The 24,543-nt window shown below is 37.7% G+C and overlaps 1 protein-coding gene across 1 annotated transcript in view; it reads left to right on the top strand.

The window, feature by feature from the left end:
• LOC308193336 (uncharacterized protein) overlaps positions 1-24,543 on the top strand; it is a 440,865-nt gene that overhangs the window by 156,796 nt on the left and 259,526 nt on the right. Inside the window, exons 10-12 of the mRNA XM_080587926.1 lie at positions 13,525-13,801; positions 18,947-19,008; positions 22,564-22,639. The gene's annotated coding sequence lies outside the window, so the exon portion shown is untranslated. The remainder of the gene's footprint in view (positions 1-13,524; positions 13,802-18,946; positions 19,009-22,563; positions 22,640-24,543) is intronic.

Genomic DNA, 24,543 nt, shown 5'->3' with positions numbered 1-24,543 from the left:
TGCTAAAAGGATTAGCAGTATTTAGATGACCACTATTGTTGGGAAATATCACAGCGGAGAGAGGAGATTAGCATCAGGAAGGTATGTGCAGCGATGAATCAAGTGCCTGCTTGCACCCCTTTAGCAGTGACAATGAACAAATCACGTGCAGAAACAAAGCTTTTCAAACTGAAACCACACACTTTCTCATCTTTAATATTTTCTTCATGTATCACAGAAATATATAATCGCTGGAGTATTTCTGTACCCAGTGGAATACATAGTTCCTGTGATTTTTTTCTTAAACTCCCATGGCATATTTGTCAGGTTTTTTTAGAAGTGCGTAGTACCTTTATTACTGCAGAGCGGAGTGGCAACTTTACAATGCCCTCAGTACATCCATTTAGTAACTATTATGCATAATTTACTAAGAAGATGTTAAGTCATACTGAAATCTATTTAGGCTTCTGTAATGTGTTGACTGGAGCGCTGTTTACAGTCATTAGCATATGAATGAAAGGGATAATATTTTAAACATTTAAATATTTTTAATATAGGTCAAAGGAAACTGTTCCAGTAGTCCTAACACGTTGCAGATTACTAATAAGACATCATGGAAACATGCCTGAAATGTCTGTTGCTTCATGTATGTGTTTATCAAAAAAAGGTCTGAGGGAAAATGCTAAATTTGCTCTGGAAGAGGCACTTCGGGGCCCCGTCGGTAAGAACTTAAGCATCTGAGTGACTTAATTCCAACACCAGTTGTGTGTAAATTGCTACCTTGACCATAGCTAACAAAATAATTCACGTTAAACAGAGACTGATCTTTAATGTGCCAAGTCCCTGTTTTTTTGTGGAGTTTTTCAGAGCTGTTTGTGTAAGTGGCTGGCCACTGAAGCGTGATAAATGGCATAACAGGAGCACGACGGGTCCCCCTGCAATGTCCATGAGTGTGCCTTCGCCCTGACCTGGAGGATCGACCTGAGCAGTGGGAGAATTGTTCAGCCTCCACGAATTTGGCTGCTTTTCAGATGCTGCCAGTAGTGATGCTAATTGCTGGCATTTGTGGTGGTCGGTTTTGCGATGCAGCCACCTGTACCGTGTCAGGATTTCTGATCTTTTAAACAAGAAAGCACCTCTCAATTTTCTTTTATGAAACTGGGAGGATCGGTGTTTGACAGCTTGGAAGGAATACCATGGGTGATTTTAGCATTTCAGTTCATTGGATATTTTTAATTCTCTGAAGTATATTAAGGAGAAATTGTGCACTTTCATTTGTCACATTTCTTTAAAGCGATTGTTATGTAGAAGTATTTGAGGGATGGATTTTTTTTTTTGTAACAGTTCTACTTGTCAAAGAAATCATTGTAGTTTAAGGGATTTGTGTATTTAAGCATAGATGATTATTAAGAAGGTTTGGTTGCTGCAAATTGGAAGCCTTGTAGCTCAATTTGCTAATTTATTTTGTGATCTGTAACTAAACTGAGTAAAAATGCAAATAGCACGAGCCCTTTACATTTTATCACTGGATCAGTTTACTGATGGGAGGATCAGAGTCACTAAACAGTTCAACGCCTGTGATTTCTAAGTAGTCAGACTCTAAAAGCATGTACAGTGAAGGCTACAGGAAAGCTCACGTGAACAGAGGTTTTAATGGAATTCAGCATTTATTTGTTTCAGACTTGGAATGCAGAAGCCAGACTTTATTGTCCATTGTGAGGATGATATTTTTTCTCCCATCACATGTGGCAATGAGCCATCATCTCATGTTGCAGCATGCTCATGTGCTAGGGGGAAACAACTGGTAAAGCTAGAAAGAAATGCTGCAAGCTTAAAGGGGTGTTATCACTTCCTTTGGATTACACCTCTTTTTAGTTTCCACCGAATGCCGTATTCTGAGAGCACTGATAAAATTATAATGTCATTTTTATTTTTAGTCGATGTTCCCCCATATTTTTAGCTTTTTTGTTTGTTTGTTTTGTTTGTTTGTTTAAAAGTATCATAGCTGTTCAATGCTACTTAATTGCAAGCCGATCGTACCATTGATGTCAGCACTGTTTTGGAGTAGGGCACGATCCTTCTTCTGGTGACACTGGAGGAAGTTGTGCTCCTCTCTCCTGAAGGAACAGGTCTGCTATTACCTATTTTTGCAGATCCAGCAGAGGGAGCAGAAGTCCACCAATGGGGTTTCTCTGGACTAAACATTTGGGGTGGCAGATGGGTTGGCAAAAATTGCTTGTGGAGGTGGGGAACTGCATGAATCATTCCCCCCCATATTCTAAGAAAATTGTTCAATTAAAACACTAAGATCACTCTGTAATTCAGTAATTTTTCATGTCCTGGAATTTCATGGTTTTTTTTTTTTAAATTCTCCATGAGTTGGTACTACATTATAACAGTTGATAAAACTATTCACAGCGCTAACACAAGCGTAGTGATCCCAATTAGCCATCAGGTAACTGTTTCAGTAAGGAATTATTTCCAGTCATGTCCTTGCACATCAACTCCCCATGAAGCAATTTTCTACATTTGTGAACATGCATTGGAAGAGGTGGCTGCAAGTGTTTGTGAGTGTGCCACACAAACATCAGCTTTTATTTTGTCTCTATCCTTCTGCAGTCATGCTGCTTTGTGCAACTGGGTTTGTAATCATTCAGTCAATCTTGAACAGAACATAATTTAAGGGGGCAAATTTTGATTGAGACTATAAGATATCGCCTCCTTTAATTTTTTATTTTTTTATATTAGCTGTAATGGTGTTATCTTATGGTGTATCCAATCAATACAAATCTGTTATTAGTTATTGTTGTTACTTCTATGCTAACAGGTAACATTATGCCAGCAACTGGTGACCTGAGTGCATATGAATGCATGATGTGAAATCCTTCAGAATTTCCTGATAAGCTGTGCAGAATCATATCTGGCTGGGCAAAATCACAGCCTCAAAAAAGCTTGTCTCAAGATAACCAGGAAACAAGCAAAAAGTCTTCTCAGCTGCACTGCTGTGGTGTGAGGATTCACCAGAACCCCAAACCAGCCAGAGAGCATTTGCTGGTTTGGATTCCATCCTGTGTTTGCTCTTTCACTTTGTCTTGAATCACACTGAGGTATAGGCTTGTTGTTTCTGTTGGGAATTCAGGCTCAGTTACAGATGAGTTGATATCCAGAAAAGTCACTACTGTTTCTCAAGAAAGGTCAGCCCAAAGTTCAGGGTCATCAGACAAGAAATATATACACAAACACAATACCACAATCTGAGACTCTTTTGTTAGCTGTATGCATGGCCTTATGTATGCCTACATGCATGGAACTCGAGTTATCAAATGGTAAATCTACACGAACGGCTTCCTGATCTGCTCACCAAGGCTGCTGTATGTGAATACTTTCAGGATATCTGTTTTTTAGAGAAGCAGCATGATGACTTTGAATCTCACGAACTAAAACTCAGAAAACTCATGAATCTCATGGACTAAAACTTTTATGAACATTAAAATTATATTTACGATTCTTTGCTTTTTTTTAGCCAGACCTAAAGAATGTGTATCGATCATGCTTCCAATTTTTCCTCTGGAACTGTGAGGGCTGAAAATTCACTTCTTACATGAAAACAAACAAACAAACAAACAAAAAAAACAATGCCACCAAATTTGAGGTGCTGATGAACTAGAGTTTAGTCTCACTTGAGACTATACAAACTTTGTAGAAAGGGGATGCTTGTAGGAAGGTTATGGAAACGTGAGGCTTTCTGTATGTGGTTTGTTTTACTGCCTAGCTAAAGGGGGAGGTTGAAGCAATGGCTGTAGATGCTGTTAGAAGGGTGGATGGGTGAATGTTACAACATGAGGTTTCATAACATGGTCTTCTCGTACTCAGTATTGATGACATTTTGCTGATTAAAGGAACGGAGACAGTCCCATCATAACGCAAACTAAAATAGAACAAAAAACTCCCAGTCTCCAAATTAATGGAAAGAGTCAGAGAATGGAAAATGAAACAAAAGCTAGCACATTTGGAATGCAGTTTAACAACGCTTCTGGCATACAATGCTGTGGCTTTTTAACTCTCTTCTTTAAACTAAGGATGGATTTGTCAGCCTTAACTTTGAATTTTCTTGCTTTTAGCAGTTCGTGTTAAACATTAATGTTATTGAAAATCGCATTTTTTCCATGTGTATTAAGGGTTTGTTTGCTAAAGCCTCCGCTCCCAAATGCATGAATTTCAGCAGCTAGCAAACATCAAAACAAGGAGATTTTTCAGTTCAGTAAGTTATCTTTAAAATAGAAGACTAGCCTTTTTCTGTATATTTTTTGTGAATAATTATACAAATATATAATAAACACTAAGTTCTTCTTTGTTGTTCTGTCATATTGAAAGATATATGCCCTGATTATATCACTTTAATTAACTCTTGCTGCGTTTTACTAAAGTTCGAAGTATTAAGCATTGTTGATGTAAGCACCATGACATTCAGGTTGCCTGAAAGAAGTAAATAAAACTGTGGGTCAAACTGTATTAATGTGTCTTGCCAGCTATTATTACATCAGCTTTTGAATAGTATTTATTCTGTAATTGATGGTTGTCAGCCTGTAATTTCCATAGTTATGTTCTAAACACTTCAAGTTTTCCGTAATTTTTGTACTATTTGTGCCATATATAGCCCAAGAGGAAAGTAAAATGGGGGAAAAGACTTACTAATTGTTCTTTGGCCAGCTTAGTATGTCTTCAGGGGAATCACTCCAGTTATTTGCCAAGTTCATATATCTGTAATATTCTTCTAGATTCAATTTTCTGCCCTTTACTTTTCTTCATCTCATATTTACTTTATTCTCATGGTCATCCCATCTAATCTGTCTGTCTGCGTCTACCTAATCTGCCTAATATATCCGTGTATCATTTCTTTAATGATTTTATTATTGAAATGACACTTAGCATTTGATACTTAAGCATACATTACAAAAGCTTAATTCTTCCATTAGTGGATCAAACTTCCATGCTTCTCCCACAGTCAGACTGCTCCATGAGTTAAACAAGCCTGGTTGAATGTTGTCCAAGAGCTGTAATGCAGATCTATTTTTTAATCTTTATTAGTGAGAAGAAGCCCCTGTAAAGATCTGGGTCACTCATTGTACTGCAGTATTGACTAGAGACTCTGGCTGGTGAGAGTACAAGATTTCTTTTCACTGTGCAACTTGAATTTTATCTTTAAGACCTGCTTCTGCCAAGGAAGCTTAGGAATTAAACTTTTCAGCTGCTTCTGCCATCCGTTATGAACTGCAGATGTTTTAGAAACTTCTATGGCTTTTCTCTATCCTTTTTTTTTTTTTTTTTTTTGTCCAGCTTTACCAAATTAACTTCTCTTTGTTTCAGCTTCCTTCAACAAAGTAATTGACTTCTGGGAAGTGCTTGGCTAACAGGAACATCTCACAAATTACTTCCATTATTACATTCTCCTTCTTGAGGTTTTCCAGGTATCTGATATCCCTGTAGCAGTGTGCCTTCCCTTTGAGCTCTTCTTCCCTTATAAACCCTCCAGTTTCGTCTTCTGCTTACACACCAATAGTGGCAGCATTTTCCAGAATTTGGCTGCTTCATTTCCATTCCTCCAGACTCCCTTGTTTCCATGGGCTCTAGCAAAGGTTTCCAGCCTTGTCTTCTAGAACTTGTATTAAAATTCTTGTAAGATAGCATGGATTTGCTCCATTTCTCTTCCTGTTCCTCCTATTCATCTTTGTGTCACTGTGTAGTAACATGTCTGACGTGGTGTGACTGTTCTTTACTGTAGTGCTTGCAGCTTGTGCCAAGACAAGTCATGATGTACTCTATATCAGGCTACCTCAACCTTTTTTGTTTTATTTTTTTTTGCCCGATTTCATATTTCTCCTTCATGCGCCTCTGTGGCTTTATTCGGCATGTGTTTTCAAATTACGAATTAACTGGTTTTTTTGTGTTGTTTGCAATGAGCCCTCTGAGTCTGGGAAGTGGCTGACAAATATGTTGTTAAAAACTCATATTCTGGGTAGAAAGGCTAGTTACATGACGTTAAATGATTTGGATGTAGAAATATTTTTAATTTTTTTTTTCAGATCAAGCTTGTGGCTTCCTTAAAAGAGGTTGTTAAAGACATTTCCATTGTGTTTCTCTAGTGAAGCATAGCTAGCCAGTTAAATATGTACGGCCACTGAATAGTATATCATTTAAGGTATGTTGATTTTTATTTTGGACATGTTTCTGTATTTCTTTATCATGGCATAGACTTTATGGTGGTAGGGCGGTAAGAATTGAAGTGTGCAGTTAGGTGATAGTTAACAAAGTGGCCTGCAGTAAAGTTCCTTGGTGCTAGGCTCTAGCTTGTGGTGGTTTTCGCTTTTTTGTTTGTTTTCTTTTGTTTAAGACCTGATAGCCTGGATTTGAAGTTCAGTGACCTGTTTTTGTTCCAGACAGAATCCAAGTACTTGACCAGATTAAAAACTAACATTATTATGTCTGTACTTACATATAGCGTTACTCTTTTACAGTAAGCCACTTTTTGTTTGCATACTTTAGATTGTCTCTTTTGCTTTGTTTCTTTGTTTATGGCAATTTTTACTAGTTCATAAATAAATCCATGCTGAGTAGCAAACCTCATTACTCCTGGATTAATCTGTTACACAAATGAAAATAGGTGAGCCACCTTCTTTTTCTTTTTTTCCCCCTATTTTTTCCCCCGCTCATTTAAGAACATGGCATGATCTCAGGAGAGCATCTTTAACTAAGAGAGCGTAAGTGCACAGAATGACAGCTACAAATGATTTTATACAACAGACAGACAAATAGTACTGATTGTCTATATTTATTTAAAAAAAAAAAAAAGCCTGGACTGCAAGACTACAGTAAATCACGAAAGTGATCTCAAGTGAACAGAGATAGATTTCTGGAATACGGTGTGCAATGAAACCACTGACCTCTTATACAAGGGTTCATGTCTTTTTCTACAGAAACAGATGGGTAATAGCATAATGCTGAAATCATGCTCTACATAATATGGACCTAGTGATTGCAGACCTGATTGCTTGCCATATGGTTGCTGAAGGGTTGAAGAGAAAATGGGATGATATGCAAACCCTTAAAAGCAACGTTTTTATTGAATGGCCATTACATTAAAACCCAAACTCTGCAAATGAAGGAAAGAACTGCAGTGAACAATGATGAAATAACGGAACAATAAAAGAAGAAACACAATAGCATGTATTTGTTTTTAATATGCAAAATAATACTTTTTTTTTTTTGTCATTTTGCCTTGTGTTACAAGCAGTCAGTGGAAAGTTGGTGGGACGTTGCTGCCTGCAGGGCACAAATACAGTATATTGGAGCATTGCAGTATTCACGAGGTCAGACAGAAAAAGAAAACAATCACTTGTCTCAAAGGAAAAGCTTCTAAGTTAAATGCTATCTAAAATATGCAACTTGCATACATGAACCACATACTGAGAGGCCAATGGAAAGCCTTAATGAGACTTGCTTTTTCAAGACAGACTTCCACAGACTATGCTCTCCCTCATGAAAAAAGTTGGCTTTTCAACTGATACTTTTTTCTTAGTGGAACCCTTTAATTGTTAAATAGTGACTTATTTATTTATTTTTATTTATATTTATTTTTATTTATATTTATTTATTATCTATTTATTGACATCCGTCAGTAGGCTTATCAGTATAGTCAGAGCAAATACAAAGAGATGACGTCTAAGTTCTTCCTTTCTAATCTGTACTTGTCTCAAAGAGACATCTTCGTAGGAAGGAGGTTACAGATAGAGCTCAACAATGTGACCACAACTTCATGGCCATGCCTGCTTGCATGCTGAAGACAACATATGGAAGTATGACATGATGAGAATGATGGCGTGCCTTTGAAATGGACAAGGGATGGAAATGGAACCTGAAACCCAGTTTTCCTGGGCTTTTATTACACAACACTTGAATGGCTGGGATAGGCTCTTTTGGGCCATTAATGGATCACTCTTTGCTTTGCCACCATGGACTGATACAGGAAGGAATACCCAGTGGATGAAAGCTATAAATTCAACTTAATCTAGATTTTATAGAGGTTTGGAGTTAGATAACATGAGCCACTGGCATCTCTCTGGCCTTTGCCTCTTCTAGAGACTCAGTTGTGCAGAAATGTAGGGACTGCTGATGGGGTTGTTTAGTGTTGAGGAGACCGTACTGGCTTTGAGTCAGAAAATGCCAAAAGGATACTTCTGTTCGTAATGTGACATGAGAACTTCTCACTGTGATGTATCATTTAACTGCCAGGAGATGCTCCTTATTCTGTAAGGCATGTCCAGTCTCTGCTCTCTAGTGCATGGATACACGTAGGAAGGGATGGATAAGCAGCTACCAGTTCAGTTTAGCAAGTGCAGTATTCTTTTTGATAGTATAGATAGATACACAGCCTCATGCATGAGTAATGCAACAGGGGAGTCTTTCTACATTTGTCCTCTCTATGCCATGCTGCTGAAGAGCTTCCAAGATGAAGACAGCTGTGACGTAGCTCTCTGGTTAATCACTGCTAAATACAGACTTCCTTGGCTTGACAGCCTTCTCTGATGCATCCCATATATCACAATTTGTTTGACTGCAAGAACAGAAAAAATATTTATTTCAACAATTATTTTCAAAGAGACATCTTCTGTATATGGGTACGTCAGGATCAACCTCAGAATTGTTAGACTTTTCATCAGCTGCCCACCTCACTTTTATTTCATTTGGAGGCTTAAAGACATGTGACAAGCAGAGTATTCTGCTATTTAAGACATCTTAAGTGTGGCAAAACAGATTTTCATGTGATGAGAAGAGATTTCCTCCAGCCTACAAAACTGATTCTCATACTTCTTGACTAGTGACATGTCAGCTGTGTGGCAGCAATAAGTTTTGCATAACTTGTAAGAGCCCGCGCTGACCTACTTAACAGGTATCCACTGCTACATAATGTATTTAGGGCAAGTATTGTGTTGGAGCTCATCATCAATCTTGTAATAGCCAAGCTCACTGTGAAAGCCACAGGTACCTGATTGATGCAAACATTCTATAGGATAGGAAATATTCTTGCCATTTTCTGAAGGGGAGGTCAGTCGTTGTGGTGGTGTCACTGACTTGTATGGGAGAAGCATCAAGGGACGCTGATCATGCCCCCTCCCTGCCTGTGCTGTTGCACCACTGGTGTGTCTCAGAAGGATGTCCAAAACATCTTTAAAATGGGATTTTTATTCTTTTTTAAATGGTTCATTTGTCTAGACAGTAGATGTTTCAGTTTCAAATCTCTTTTTACTGTGACAGGTTACTGAATGTTTCTCGCTTGCAAAATAACAGGGCCTGGATATTTTGCACCCTTGTATGCTGTATGTAAATGCAAGAGAGTTCCCTTGCAAGTAGCAAATAGCTGGGAACCATCCTTTTGTTAACTGATGCTAGCATTTACAGTTAGTGCTTTGCAACAATTGCAGTGCATGTGTTTAGGGAGAGCTGGTGGCTTTGGCTGGTGTGCAGCACCATGCCGTGGAAACCAGCTCGCTAGAGATGCATGCGTGCACACTGACTCCTGAGCTGCGGGCTGGGGATGGACAGGCTGAGTTTTGTCTCTGACTGAAGAGACTGCGCTAAGCAATCATTTTTCAAAAGCAATGCTCTTCCCCTTTTTTTGTTCCTGTCGTAGTTGCAGTCAGTGTTTTAGCCTGCACTTTGGGCAGACTGTTAAAGCATGTATTTTAATAAAGTGATGCCAGCATACTTAGTCATCCATACAGTATTAGCATAGTGCATGTTGGTTCGTGCAGTAAATTGTTGCAAAGTTGTATGACATCTTAATGCTCTGACAGGATGTGAAAGACAATAACACCACTGAAAAGACCAGAAAAGGCCTTTTATAGCTGCTGAATAATATATTAGCTTTTAACACTGTATATATGATCAAAATGGGGTAAAGTATAAAATGAACAAAAAATTATTTATACCTGATATTATATTTTATCAGAATCAGAACTACACAACCTCACAACCTGGCTTGAACCATTTTTGATACGGTATTCATTATCTCTAAAAGCTGTAAATGCCTGCAGTCTGAGTTCGAATCTGCCCTCAGGGCTGACGAAACGCTATCTCACTTGGGCAGAATTTGAAAAAAGTTGCTCTGGAAGAAACTCATTCATCTGTTGTGCTAATGGACATGCAGGGATCAGTCCTAATGCCCCAAATGGTCAGATGCAGGGACCTATGATCAGCTTCTAAAATGTGCAGGTGGGCACCTGCAGAAAAATGCTTCACAAATTGACATACGTACTATTGGAGAACTACAAATCTACACTGAACTCCATAGCAGTATATTATGATGTCTGAACCGGGAAGAAAGAGTTACATAGCAAAGAAATATGCATGATAAAAAGTCCAATTTATACACGGGTCCCAAGTGGTTGGCAACTTCTATCATTTGCTTCCTTTTTAAATGCTGTGCAAACATTGTTGGCTCATATGACAAATTAGTTTGTGCTATCTACTTCCGTATTCCAAACACAACTTCTATGACATTATTTGCTTCTTTATTTAAATAATTCTTGGAAACAAAAAAAAAAGCAATTGTAGTATAGTACTTCTTTCACAACTTCACCCTGAGCTCTCTTACTTTGTGGGTCTGAAATTACCCTTGAAGTTTGCTTTAGCATGTTTGCATTTGTGCTGCACCTGGATATTTCCTATAGATCTTATTTCTAGAGTGTTGGCTTGCAATATTCAGAAATTGCTTTTAAATAATAGAATGATAGGCTTTAACTCTGTCTAAATTAAAAAAAAAAAAAAGAAAGAAAGAAAGCTTAAGCATTATTAATATTGGTTTTTGGGTACTCAGAAACATATTTTGTATTTTTCTGCAATAAATTAAGGTCTTCAAAATTCAGCAATAATTTCTGTAGTATGATTTCATTTCAGTAAGAAGTTGTGAGATCTTTGCCTTGAGTTTACCAATACTGAAATGAGAATGAGTGGGTAGAGGTGAAATTCTCTCTGTCAAACACTAAGTTGATGGGGAAAAATTGGGTGGTGGTTGTATGCAAAATAGAGACGCTTTAATGTCTGCTTATACACTAATTTATATGTACATGCAGCAAGAGGAATACTTCTTACTCGAGATAACATAAATAACTATAGCACAAAAATTCTAGGGAGTGTACTTGAATTGCAGTGTTGTCTTAGGGAAATGCAGGAATTATGCAAGAAGAACTGTCATTCTTTTCAATTCTCTGTATTCAAACAACAAGCTATTTCGTTTAGGGTTATGGTTGTATTTCCCAAGTTATTCCTGCACTCGAATGTCAGGTGCATGTGTTTTCTCCCTCTTTTAGAAGTACCTGTGCAGTTGAAAGGAAGGGAGGGAAGAAGACAGAGATGGAAGAATGTCATTCATATATAACAAACTCAGCAATCTTTATAGAATAATATTTTAAGCAGGGATACAGAGGCTAAGCATGTCACTGGAAAACTTGCAAGAGTTATCTTTTTCCTTAGTTGTGGAAATTGATATTTGCTAGGTGCAAGTCCACTGGGCTAGCTGATATTGTATGAATAGCATTCTGATGGAAACAGCTTCAGAACCTGGTGCTGAATTTTTAAATTCCTGTGGCAGGCAAGTCTGATTCAAAAATTTAGGGCAAAAACTATTAGTGATAACATTATCTAATATAGAATGGAGTGGGTGTATTTAATTTTATTTATTTATATATTTATTTTGGATTTTAATTACAGACTTTTCCTTTAATTTTCTTAGAAAGTAGGAAGTACCTTCTAACCTTTTACGTGTATTTTTTTCTTTTATATCTAATGAATCATCAGAACATCAATTGATGTTTCTCCAAATGTTTTGAATAATTTGAAAACACTTCTTACCACATTGTTATTTATAGCAATTCACTAAATTAAAAAAGTGCTACTTTTCCCTTGCAGGTATATGCATCATTTATAGTCTAGCTTCATTATATTCTGTACTGTATAAACTCCTGTAGGAGAGTTGTTATGTAATGCTCTTATGTCATTACATTTACATGCATTAAATTCCTTGCAGAATCATATTCGCTGTAACAAAAGGTTCATTAGCAGGACAAAAATGCTTAACTTGGGAAACTGCTGGAAGAAGTGAGACACATTTTCAGGCTGATATTGTTGATATGCAATTATATATTATGTACAGAGTTGATTTGGGATTAGCTAATCCCAAATGACAAGTATAAATGTGATTCAAGTTGTTCATTCAAATCTCTTTCTCTAGTTATAACTTTGAATAGAAGTTATCATCATTAAATCTACAGTGTATATAAAGGCGACTCACTGAAGTTAATAGAGCAATGCCATTTACACCACATGGGAGCCTTATGTATAGACTAGCACTTTACAAACTGCAAATATAGAAAAAAGTTATTTGGAGCACCTTATTTACATGTGCAACTAGTGCGAAACGAATTTATAGCCTCAATTCTGTTATGCATTTAAATATGTTCTTTATTCTTCCACCTCGCATCTACTGCTGTTGAAGCATAATCGCGGGTGCTTTCAGAGAGAACACCTGGGCACATTCTTCTGCAGAATGTCATAGTTCTGCCTGAACCAACTTTGGAAATTGATCATTTTATTTTTGTTGAAATGGCAGTTAAATAGGAGGAATATATCAAGAGTTAAAACTTCATTACTGGAGAGCAATAAAAATGCATCAAGCCTAGAATATTGTCTAGAAGATCAAATTTCTTGGTTATGTTGACACTTGAAAGAAATATGTTTATTTAACGAATAGGAATTCTATATCCTGGTATACTACAGTGATAAATTGCATTTGAGTTAGGCTATCTTTTGATGTTCTAATTTTATCGCCCAGCAATGGACTGTTGCTATCCATATGGAAGTAAACTGAAGAAGGAAAAATAATGCTAAGGAAAATCTTCCTTAACCTTTCTCCAGTACTTGTTTGGAACTAACAGCGACCAATTTTTGAAGTTTGAAAATGCTGAATTATATTTGTAAGCAGCTTTTCACTGCATTCTAGCAAGGAACGATCACGTACAGACATGCTAGAAATAGCTAAAAGAAACTTATCTGCTGGTAGTTTCTGAGTAGATGAGAAGTGGGGGACACTTTGGGTTTCATGAAAAACTGAAAATAGGGACACTTACAAGCATCCAGACATATATCTGATGATTTAGATGTTATGGCTGTTTTCATAACCTGCAAGTCTTCTGAACAAGTGTAAATCCTTAAAAAGGGCTACCTAGAAAACTGTATGATAAATGTCTAGGTACTCCCAAAGTGGAGAGGAAGTGATTTTTAACATATTTTACAAAATATTGCGGCTTGTTCTCATGTTTTGCAGATGGTTTCCCAGGTTGACTTGTTAGAATGATAAGGAAGGACAAAAGCCCATTTGGCAGAACAGGAACTCTGTCATTACTCATGTTGAGAGCATCTGTCTTTGTGCTTGCTCTTCTACTTCTGTGTTTGAGTGCCAAATAGTCTATGGATAGTTTCTTCTTGTTTCAGTTATGGGACACATTCCTGGGGAATGATGAGGTGTCTACAACTTGAATCGCCAGTGCTGAATAATACATTCGTGCTGACCACCCTTGCAATTGCTTCAAGAGAAATAGAAAAGAGCAGAAATCTTGAAGGATGAAGCGTTAAGTCCCTATTTAATTCCCAGGCTGGCCAATGTGACCATAAGTGCCTTCTGTGAAGAACAAGAAAGCAGAAAGCCAGACTTTGTATGAAAAAACAATATGATGTCTGGTTATCTCTATGCATGCATATGTTTATGGAGGTATGTTGTAACTTGCTTTTTGACCCAAAGCTGAATGAAGCTTGTCACGGTTGAATAAATCAGTGTGGAACTCCACAGGAGAGAATAGAAATAGAAATATTTTTATTTGGCCTCTAATGTTGTATTTGTGTCCTCTGATTTGTGGTCACAATCTGCTTTTAAATGGTCTCAGCTTGATGAAGGCTGTGTCTTGCACTTGCTTTCACTCTCAAGCATCCCTGAGAGTGCTTTGGGGAAGGAGGGGCTTGCAGAATTTTGATCTTTGCCTATTGATCTCCCTTTGAAATAGAAATCTGGGATGCTGGAGGGTTTGGGACATCTGCTATCAATTTTCACTTTGAAAAACAAGAAGTTGGATTTTTTTGGCACACCTTAGTGCTTTATTTCTGTTGAGTTGATGACAATGCTATCTTTGATGTAAATAAATGAAGCAATATTTACAATCTACATGACATAACTGAAATAGTTCTGCAAAGCTTGGGAACCATGTATGTTTGTTCTTCCTCCTGTTATAAAATTCTTGGTTTTCCTGTTTCTCTAGTGAGGAACTCACTGCTGAGTGAGTGCTGAGCTCACAATTTATTTCTGTTGAGCAGACAGAAGTGATACAATGTAGTTTGCAAAATGCATTCTTCAAGAAATGCAAACACTTTAAAACAACAAAAAAAAAAAGAATTAAGGTTGGGTGAGGAGGTACAGGGTTTCAAAGGATGGTATTCAAATTCTGCATTTTGGTTCAAACATGCATTTCCATATTTTGGTTTCAAGCACCTACTTGATTTTCTAGATTCAGCATTTGTACATGTTACTAAGGTTCAGGCTTCAAAATTATTACTCCCATTTTAAGGAAAAAGTCTGTTGCATTGTGGGAAAAAAGAGCTGTCTTCAAAGGTATAGAAATTAATTCTTCTTATTAGAGAAACAGAGGGAGAAAATGTCAAAATCAAATAAATTCAAATATGTTTAAAAGGGCTGATAAAAGGCTAAAGGAATTACATAAAAGAGGCAGGAGAAACTTCAGAAGTCCATAAGTTACTATTTGCTTTCTACTTCCAGCTTTCAGTCTCTGTACTGATGTCAGGGACTCTATTGCAGTAGCGCATTCAATCTCCAGGAGCAAAAGGGTCTGCGAGAGTAACAGAAGCAAGCAGCCGTGCTTACACACACTGCAGGACCAACACACACCCCGCAGTTTCATCTTAGGGTCTGGCAACAGGCCTGAAGCATTACACCCGTGTGCACGGGATCTGTGTTGCCACTGGTGTCAAAGAAAACACCCGAGCATCTCAGGTGTGAGGGGCACCTTGCTGCACAGGTTGCATGCTGGCAAATGCTCCCCCCATCTCCTGGGCTGCAGTGGGTTGTGACAGCCTGAGTGGGGCTGCAGGCGCCGTTGTGAAGATGTCAGCCCAACCTTTTCCTTTACGAGTTTTTGGATCCTGAAAGTTGGTAGAAGCTGTATCCATCACAGGACGGTTTTAGCTTCAGTCCCAGCATGGGTTGAGAAGGTCTGTGTTTGCACGTTTCCTCTGCAGATGTAAGGAATAAGTCCTGATTTTGCTCTCATCCATATTTAGCCTGAAACCGAGAAAAGCTTAATGTGCAAAATAGCTGAAATTCAGTATTGTAAGTGTGTTCAGTGGAAAAAAATTCCTTGTAGTCAAATTTATTGCTGAATATCACCTTAGTAGGCTTGCTGTTCCCTTCCACCCCTTCTTTCCCTATTGAGAATAGAAGCAGCAATCAGAAGAGACAAATGTGTTAAACAAGATGCAATAAACCCCAAACCATAGAAGTTTAAGAAAAACAGAAGATGTGTTCATTTTAAAACTGACTTCCTTGATTTTTAGAAATCCAGTAAGTTTTTGCATTAAAATTGTTGTTTTAAAAAAGGGTATTTTTCTTTCAAAACTTTGAGTGGGGAAAAAATTGGGTTTGTTTTGGGCAGAGCTCGTAGATATTTTTTGATAGAAGTTTAAAGTACTCTGCTTAAAAATGGATGCTTTTTCTGTTTTCTGAAAACAACAAAATTTTGGGGCCACTTGGGGCAAACTCTCTAACAGGGAAGTTTCAGGGTGGGGAGCACATCTTCCTTCAAGGGTTTCCTCTGCCAAAGGTGCAGCCCTTGTAACCACGACACGTAAGGATTTAGCAGCCATAAATCAGGGTCCGGTGAGATGCATCCCCACTGCTCCTGCAAGTCAAAGCTGTGTTCAGCGATTTGTGTGCAGGTTCTCAAGGTGCATTGCATCTTTGTAAGGCAAGTTATCGCTGTCAGTTATTGACATTCACATTAGTGAAGTGGAGAGGGTTTTATACTAAACCTCCTACTTTCTCATCTTATTGAATTAGTGTTTTTTTGAGTGCATATCTGCATGTTAACAGCATAATGTTTTTTCACGGCAGGAGAGTAATTTCCTAATTCATTTGTACTGCCGAACATTCTTCACTCTAGTTATAAAAGAAATACAACGGGTTTTAGGTTTTTGTTTTTAAATGCCCTGTAAACCTCAAAGTAGAGAAGTAAAGCTGTGAATTTATGGGGTTATCCTCATCCGAATATCTCTGAAAACCTTGATCACAAAAGCTATAAGGAGTATTTTCTGTAGAATTGAAACTTAGCAGAAAAAGAAAGCACATCATTCAAAAGAAAGCCTAGTATCAATAAAGAGTCTGTTTTTTATATACTATATATATATATTGCTGATTCTAAATTTATGTTTAAATAGCTTATGTGTTTTACATAAATTGCAATCAACCCTTCAGAGCAAACACTTCGTGTGTGATTCGGTTTGTGTGTAGTGTAATGATTACATGCAGCTTAAGCATCCAGTCCAGGTGAATCAGGTGTAGGACCTCAAGGTGGACAGTCCCTGCAAGGAGTGGCATATCTACGTGTGTGTTTTCCCCCACCTGTATTTTGGGAGGATAAGAATCCCAAAACTCTTAAAGAAGTGTACTAGGAAAGGAGGAGAGCCTCTGGAAATGCAGGATGAAATCCCCATTGAAGGCAGTGGGAGTTCAGCTGACTTGGGTAGGTTTAGCATTTCACTGCAAGGGTTTTTAGATCATCTTTAAAATGGTCTAAAATGGTCTGAGGTGAACTGCTTGATATTAACCAAAAACATTCACTGCATAGCTTCTGTCCTCAAATTCAGATCCACAAGCCTGTAAACCAAAAGAACTGTAGGGGAGTGAAACTGTGTGTTTCAAGTAAGAAAGTAACTTGAGATCTCTTCCCGTCTTGTGCTTTGCTGTTATTCTCGGTAACAGAAGTCGCTGAGCTGGAGCTGTTATGATCCATAGCGCTTTGCAAGGAGAGGGAGATCCAAGGGGGAAAGCAGGGTGCTTGGCAAACGCCTCCAGAAGGTGTGTGATGCGCACGGCTGTAACTGCCCGCACGGATCTGTGTCGCAGCATCCTCATCCATGCTGCTTCCTTTTAAAGGGGAATTTTAAAAAAAAGTCACTGCTGGCTGGATTTAAGGCATTAATTCTCACCAGTGAGAAAGTAAACCCAGGATTTAATCAAATTTCCACCACAGTCACACCCGAACAGATGACACCGAGTATCTGCTTTTGTTTTTCACTGCTTGTTTCTGGAAAACAAGAAAACATAAAGAAGTACATTAAGATCCAGAATTGCGGAACAGGGAAATGAAATCAGTTTGTCACAGAAGATTTTTTTATTGACATCTTTAGTTTGTTTTGATGTCTGTAATTAAATCGCTAATTATGTGTTTCTGTTGCAGTGGTCATGCTTTTATTACATAATTGCTACAAGTTTTTCTCTCACCACTAACAATATTTGTTTAACCTTAGTGCATGCTACTTCCATACTTTGTAATGTAAAAGCTTAGAAATTAGAAGTTACTGACTATTAAATCAGGGGGGTTCAGGGTTCTTTGCCATAAATTAAATATTTTGTGGCAAAGGACCGAAGAAAATTAAACGATGAAGGAACTGCAGTCATTAAATAAAAAAATATCGTTTCAACACCATTTGAAGAAAATAGAACAAACAACAGTTAGAAAAGTAATTTTATTTTATTTTATTTTATTTTTTAAGCAAGAAGGAGAAGGAAAAAAAAAAGTTTAGCCTATGGTAATAAAATAATTCTTAAAAATAATTGTACCCTGATCCTTTAAGCTTGCTTCTGTGTTTTCTCAGAAAGTGTTTGATTAGGTGAGATGCAATTCAGTCACCTTCTCTTTTGTTTTTTTCCCTTTTGAATTTAGGCATAATTTTTGTCAGTATATTTCAATGTATTCATTAATTTTTCTCATTTGTTTATTTTATGCAAACCATAAGAGACATTTTTTCCTCAGTGAAGATTGCCTCTTTATTTTATTTTGAAATATTTGTATATTTATTTCATTAAATGAGATAATGCTTTTTCTTATTAACATAATTTCCAGTACATTAAACATATTTCTCCACAGACAGAAGAGAGGAATCAGATTAAATGACAGTTAAATCACTTGCAGCAATTTCAACTGTTAAAAGAAATAAGTGTCTCTGTTTTCTTTGTGATCACAAGATGTGCTGTAAAGGGAAATGAAATACTAAAGAAAGGAGGGAAAACATAAAGAAATAATGACTGACTTATTGCAGTAATACCACTGAGGAAAAAAAAAAAAAACAACTCAGTACAAATAAAAGAAAAAATAATATAGTGGTTTGAAAGTTACCAAAATTCATTTTTTATTGATGAGTTTAGTGCAAGCCTAATACTAAGTAAACTGCAGGAAAAACAACAACAAAACAAACAAAAAACCCCACAACCCAAACAATGCCATAAACCATGGATGATGAAAGCAGAAATAAATACTTTGCATTTAGAGGGCTATTATTCTAAATGCCTTTAATTTTTAAATAATTTCTTTATTTAGGGAAGGGGTAGGGAGGAGAAGCAATCATTTCTTGGTAAACTAACCATGCGCTCTGCTCATGTGTTTGCTAAGGTGGTTAGGGTTCTCCAAATGCCCGTGTGCCCTTCCTGCAGATTTGTTGTGCTTTCTTGAGCAGGCATGGGGCTACATTAAGGGGAAGATTATTTTCTTGTTAACTCTTATTACGAGATGTTCCAGAATTATAATAATAAATGTATTTGTCTTAATTATATTTTTATTATTTTAATTTTCAGAGTCTGAAGCAGCTGCTTTGAAGAGATCTTTCAAATGAATGACTAGGCTGTGAATTGCTAAGGTAATGTTCACATTATTGTTTTGCCCCTAGACAAGGTTTCCGCTGTTTATGCTTTTAGCTGTAACCCAATTATTTTTCATCAGTATTTTATGTGCTTGATCTTGTAGTCCTGAGTAAGGACTAGTCCTGTATTTGCCATTTTCCTTGTTGCTCTAAGTTTCTCTTGAATGAGCTCCACAACTTGAAGCTCTTTAAACACCCCATGTCCAATTCTGTGGTTTTGAGCTTTAAGATGAAGAATCAGAGAAGGAGGGAATTAAAGAGGGAAAGTGATTTCATTGCGGTACTGCATTCTCCATGATGTGAAATGGTGTGGGACAAGTTACGTGGGAAATGGCAAAATTGTAAAGCTTTTACTGAATTGCTTTCTGGGGCCAGAGGGCAGGCTGTCTTCCTGCTTGGTGCACTCGCCCGCTACAGCTGAGGAGGGTGCTCTTCAGGGTCAGTACCAAAGGCTCTTGCACCCTGGGTTTGGTGTCCCCATCTCCTCTTTTGAGTTACATTTGTTGTGCCAAAGAGAGCCGTCTGGGAATGGAAGTGGTGGTGGAATTTAGCAGTTGAGGAGACACTAGGAAATTGCAGTGCATATGACAGGTAATTAAAGGAACAAAATTAGAGGCATCATCCTCTGCTGCCGTTGACCATAGCGAGGATTGCTCCTGCAGAACAAGATCACAACCCATGTACTATGAAGGTGCATCAGCTGAGCCTTTCTGAAAAAAAGCTCTAGAGCTTGTGGTGGGCATGGGTTGAGGGTCACTCCAAGTTCTGCTGTGACATCTGTACATGCATAAGGAAGCTCTGCGATCCAGAGAGAACTGGTAAGTGAAAATAAATGCATAGGAACGTTTCTAATGATGGTGCTTATACTTAAGACATTCATTACCATATTTTCAGAGGGCATAATAATCATTAATGTGTTTATCGTGCCCTTGTGAATTAGGGCAGTAATGTTATCCTTCTTTCACACACAGGGAACTGAAACGTAGGCCAAGTACTTTACTTCAGCTCTTGTGGGAAGGCTGCCAAAGACCTGTTCCTATTTGCTGGTTTCTCTTCCAGGATCTTGACTCAGTTCCTTGCCTTTAGGTGCTTGTTTGAGGTGTCTAACATAGGTGATTACTTGTGCTGGACTTCCTCTGCAGCCAGTGAAGAAAGACAGGGATTTCCAGAGGATAATTCTGATCTTTCGGCATTTAGTCTTTCCCATTAGGTGTTGGAGGGAGTCTACAAAAGTCATGCTCCTCTCAGCGAAGTATGTTGAGAGACTTGCATCTCTCTGCTCTCAGTCCTCACTGAGGATACCATGGGGTTCAGTACTACCAAGAGACAGAACATGCATGCCTCTGATGAAGAATCAAGTGCAGTTAAAATTCAGTTAACTTCTGAAGATTGTTCATCATATGACTGTAATTTAGATCAATGGGTACCTGATGGTTGTAGCAGAAACAAGAAAATGAAAAAAGTCCCTTGATGGGGAATGAGGTTAAGTGAACAGATGTCCAGCCCTGTATTTTGTTCATATTGAGTCCCCTTCTACATGGCCATGAAGCTCTTATCAGTATGAACAGTTGTCCTTCTTGGTCTCAGAGATGTATTGGCAGGACTACCCAACTCTTATCTGTGTACTTATCTCTAGAACTTCTTAACATTGGCTGTGTCCCTGCAATATAATTGGACACATTTAGCTTTATTTATACTGATTGTCCTCTGAAATAAAAAAGAATGAATATATAGCATGTAATTGCACTGAAAGTGATAGTAGGTTTTGAGATTCTAGGTTATAAAAGAGTATGTATGTAAAAGCCTTAGTTAACTGTTTTCAGAGAAAGTGCTTTGTAAATAAAATGGGTGGTGAGAAAAATCAGTTTCAGAATCTAACAAGTTTGTATTTTGCATATTCCATAGTGAGGCTGTTTTTCTTCTTGTGACATAGCAAGAAACAAAATCACTCCTTGACCAAGAAGGCATGATGCTAAAGATATTCTTAGAATAACATGAGTTAGTTTTTGGAAAATATTAAAGCATGACTACATCGGACTTTATGTGTTATATAACAACACTTTTTCCATTCCACATTAAATATCATTTTCAGATTTCTCATCTTGCATGATATTGCCTATTTCATGCCTCTGTCAAACTGGCTGAAACAAGCTCTTTTCCCCGAACTTCAGATATTTGTGGATAACGGATTATTACCTGTGGTATATTTTAAAGGACAAATAAATTGCAGCATTGTTTAGGCAGACTTGCAGAGGCAGATGAGCTGTACCGTTTCTTGTCCGATGCTGCAGGAAAAGGTCTGTGTCAGCGTTCAGACAAAGATTCAAGAGCACTGGGTTCAAACTTTTATTCTTGGATCAGAAGGTTTAAGATCTAGAGCGTTTTACATACTGGACTCTTTTCCTTTTTTTTTTTTTTTTTCATTTGGGCTATTTTGGCTGTGTGACACCGTATGTGTCATATGGCAATATTTTAAAATTAATGAGCAAATTTGCTTATTGATAGAGCTATGAAAATTCACATGTACTTACTGATGTTACAAAGCTCTGATGTGGAAGCATGTAGCGGTGGTGTGTCATTCCACGCTCCTGGGTCTGTGGCTATAACTGAGCTCCCTTTTCTGGAGAGGAGCTGATTCTAAGGTCACGGGAATGCTTGAGTGGAGACGGGTGGCTTGGGAATTCATGATTTCTTGGCAGTATTTGAGGAAGATGTGTGAGACTTCATTCTTGGCTTGGTGGCTGGCTTTTGTTTGGCGCAGTAAGGATGGCAAAATAAACTGACAGACAAAAACTAAGCTTGATTCCTCTGCTCTTCAGAGAGGATCTTAAACAACAGAATCTCTCCCCACTCCATCCACTCTGGTATAATGTGTCTGACTTGATTATCCCTCTTCTGTTGAAATATGATGCAGCTGGGCAGTATCTTCAGTGAAATACACTGGAGAAGTATGGAAATGCAAACTAAAATTTGTGAAAGTCAGAATCTATATTCACTTTATCTATCTATATCTACAGCTTTTGATTCCTGTACCTGAGATGCAATTGCTTATCTCTAAAAGTGATTCTGCGTGGCATACATTCACGGTGCAGGGTTGGTACTGTGCCCTTCCCTAAGTGATGAGGAGAGCTGCTGATTTATCTCAGACTTGAGTCGTATCAGGGACGAGATCTTTAACTTTTTCTTTCTTTCTTTTTCTTTTTCTCTGACTGTCAGCTCACTGTAATTTTTTTCTTTTCTTTCTGAAGTAATATTCAAGGGGAATGTCCTAGCCTCCTCTGGAGGCAATCAGCTACCTCCTTTCCTGATCACATTTCATACCTAGTCTAGTTTGCGAAGGAAATGAGCTTCACCCCATTGGCCTGCACATTTCCTCCCTTCAGCGACTCTAGCGTCTGTCAACCTGTTTGTAAGAGGAGATCGGGGTTGCAAAGTAGTTGTGCTTTATAAATTGTGTAATTATGGGTGGCTTGATATGGGACAGGTATCTCTGAAGTACCTCAGTGAGGAAAAGGACAGGACTCATTTGTGCTCTCTTCTCTCCATTGGCAGCAGCTTGCTGGCCGGTCAGCACATGCAGAGCTTGGGACACACCACGGCAGTCGTTGCTGTCCTTTCTCTGATAAAGGTAATGAGGTGGCATGGGAAGACAAAACATGGTTATAAAAAAACAGGCTTCAATAGTTCTTCTACTTTGTGGAACAGATTATTGTTACTTTATATGGAAACTCAAGTGGAAAAACTGGCATAGATGGAAAAAAAAATCTACTTAATGTTTCTCTTGGTATTTCCAGCAAGTAAACGTGAACATAATAAAATGGGTATGTTTCTTGAAAAATATTCTGTTAAATTTAGCTATGTTTTCTGCTTAAAAAGGGGTGAATGATAATAAATGTCATTTGAAAATAGAGGTGTCCTTGGTTTCCTGTTTTCAGTAGGCTTCAGATAATTTATTTGTTCTACTTTTAGTTTCTTTATTGATGCATCATCCCTTCCAAAGCTGTTTGTGGGCCATCCTTAGCCAGAGTTTCCTACAGTTATTTTTGCATTCTTGTTAAGCAGTACCATACAACATGCTGCTTGTTCAATTTATTGCGTGGGATCAGCACATAGTTTTCCATTGGGGCATATTTGGGTGTTTGTCACTTTTATGGTTTATATGCTAGCATACAGACAGAAAGACAAACTTTTTCCCCTCAGTTTGCTTTTGTATTGTCCAGTCTGCATTGCCTTTACGTCAACAATTTGTAGAAAGGAGATTGAATTCTTGGAATACAATCAGTTTGCTTTAAAGAAAAAAACAAACAAAACCCACCAAACTTTGGTGAATACAGTTCATATGGATTAGTTCGTCCTCTGTTGATGGCTTTATTTCACTGCACAGGTCCATATGAAGGAAAGGGGTGAAAAAAAAAAGCCTATTTTTATTTAAACTTCTCAGTTTAGTCATTTAGTCTCAGATACCTCAGCATGCCACTTGCACAGTGACTGATGCCTGCATTGAGAGCTTTTCTGAAGCTAGCAGAACTCGTTCCACAGGCAAAAATATGCCTGCATGGATATCATTGCATGACAAGGACCATATGTTTGCGTTTGTTGTGTGTGTAACCCCAAACCAGGCAGTACCAGGACCACATGTTATCCAACCAGTACTTCATTGCAATTGATCTAAAATTGACAGGAGTTATTTTTATTTTTTAATGGCACTGACAGTGTACTTATTGTTTTAGTTAGTTTTGAGCTTGTGGGAAAGATATTTTCGTTATTTCTCTAAGATATCAAGTCTTACATGACACTGAAGCTGTTTTGTCTGTTAAAACAATTGATAGAAAATAGGCCACAACCACCAAGACGCTGTTAGTTCTGTTGGTCACTTGTTTGACTGTCACTATGCATTGGAGGACTGTTTGGATGTAATGTGAAGAAATTATTAGAATTAGAATACTATTAGACTGGCTTCTGTAAAACAAGGACTTTTAAGCAAAACAGTCAGTGACTTTCAATGTTATTTGCATAACTCCTCTTTCCGATATATGTAGTTCTAATGTAATGCATGTTGTTAGCTCACCCAGTTTACAGTAACAGGATAGAGATTGAAATACTGTACAGTAGAAGTATTTTTGATGAATCAATTGCATTGGCAGTTTCTGGATTTTCCATTTGTTCAGTAGTTGAATGCCACGTGACCTGTGATGCAGAGCCTGCTGGAAACAAATCACTACTTTTCTTGAGTTTCTTTGGTTAGTTAAGTATTTCAAGAAAACCAACTGTGATTTGAGGTAAGGAATCCCTGCAGCAATTAGGATTCATTTACTACTGGAGCATTTTATTAATTACACATTTGTAACCACATGAATAGTCACAAAACCGATTGCACATCTCTGTGTTTAGAGATTCGTAGACAGAAGACTTAACGTAAACATAGAAATGTTAAACTACTCATCTGTAGCCTGCAAAGAAGATAACAAGAAGGATTCTGTTCTCTGTGTGATTTGTGAACAATGCTAAGTAAATATTCATCATTAATATATA

The sequence above is a fragment of the Anser brachyrhynchus genome (assembly GCF_964034855.1).
Source record: "Anser brachyrhynchus genome assembly, chromosome: 3".
NCBI classification, from domain to species: Eukaryota; Metazoa; Chordata; class Aves; order Anseriformes; family Anatidae; genus Anser; species Anser brachyrhynchus.
This window is presented reverse-complemented; position numbering and strand designations above follow the sequence as displayed.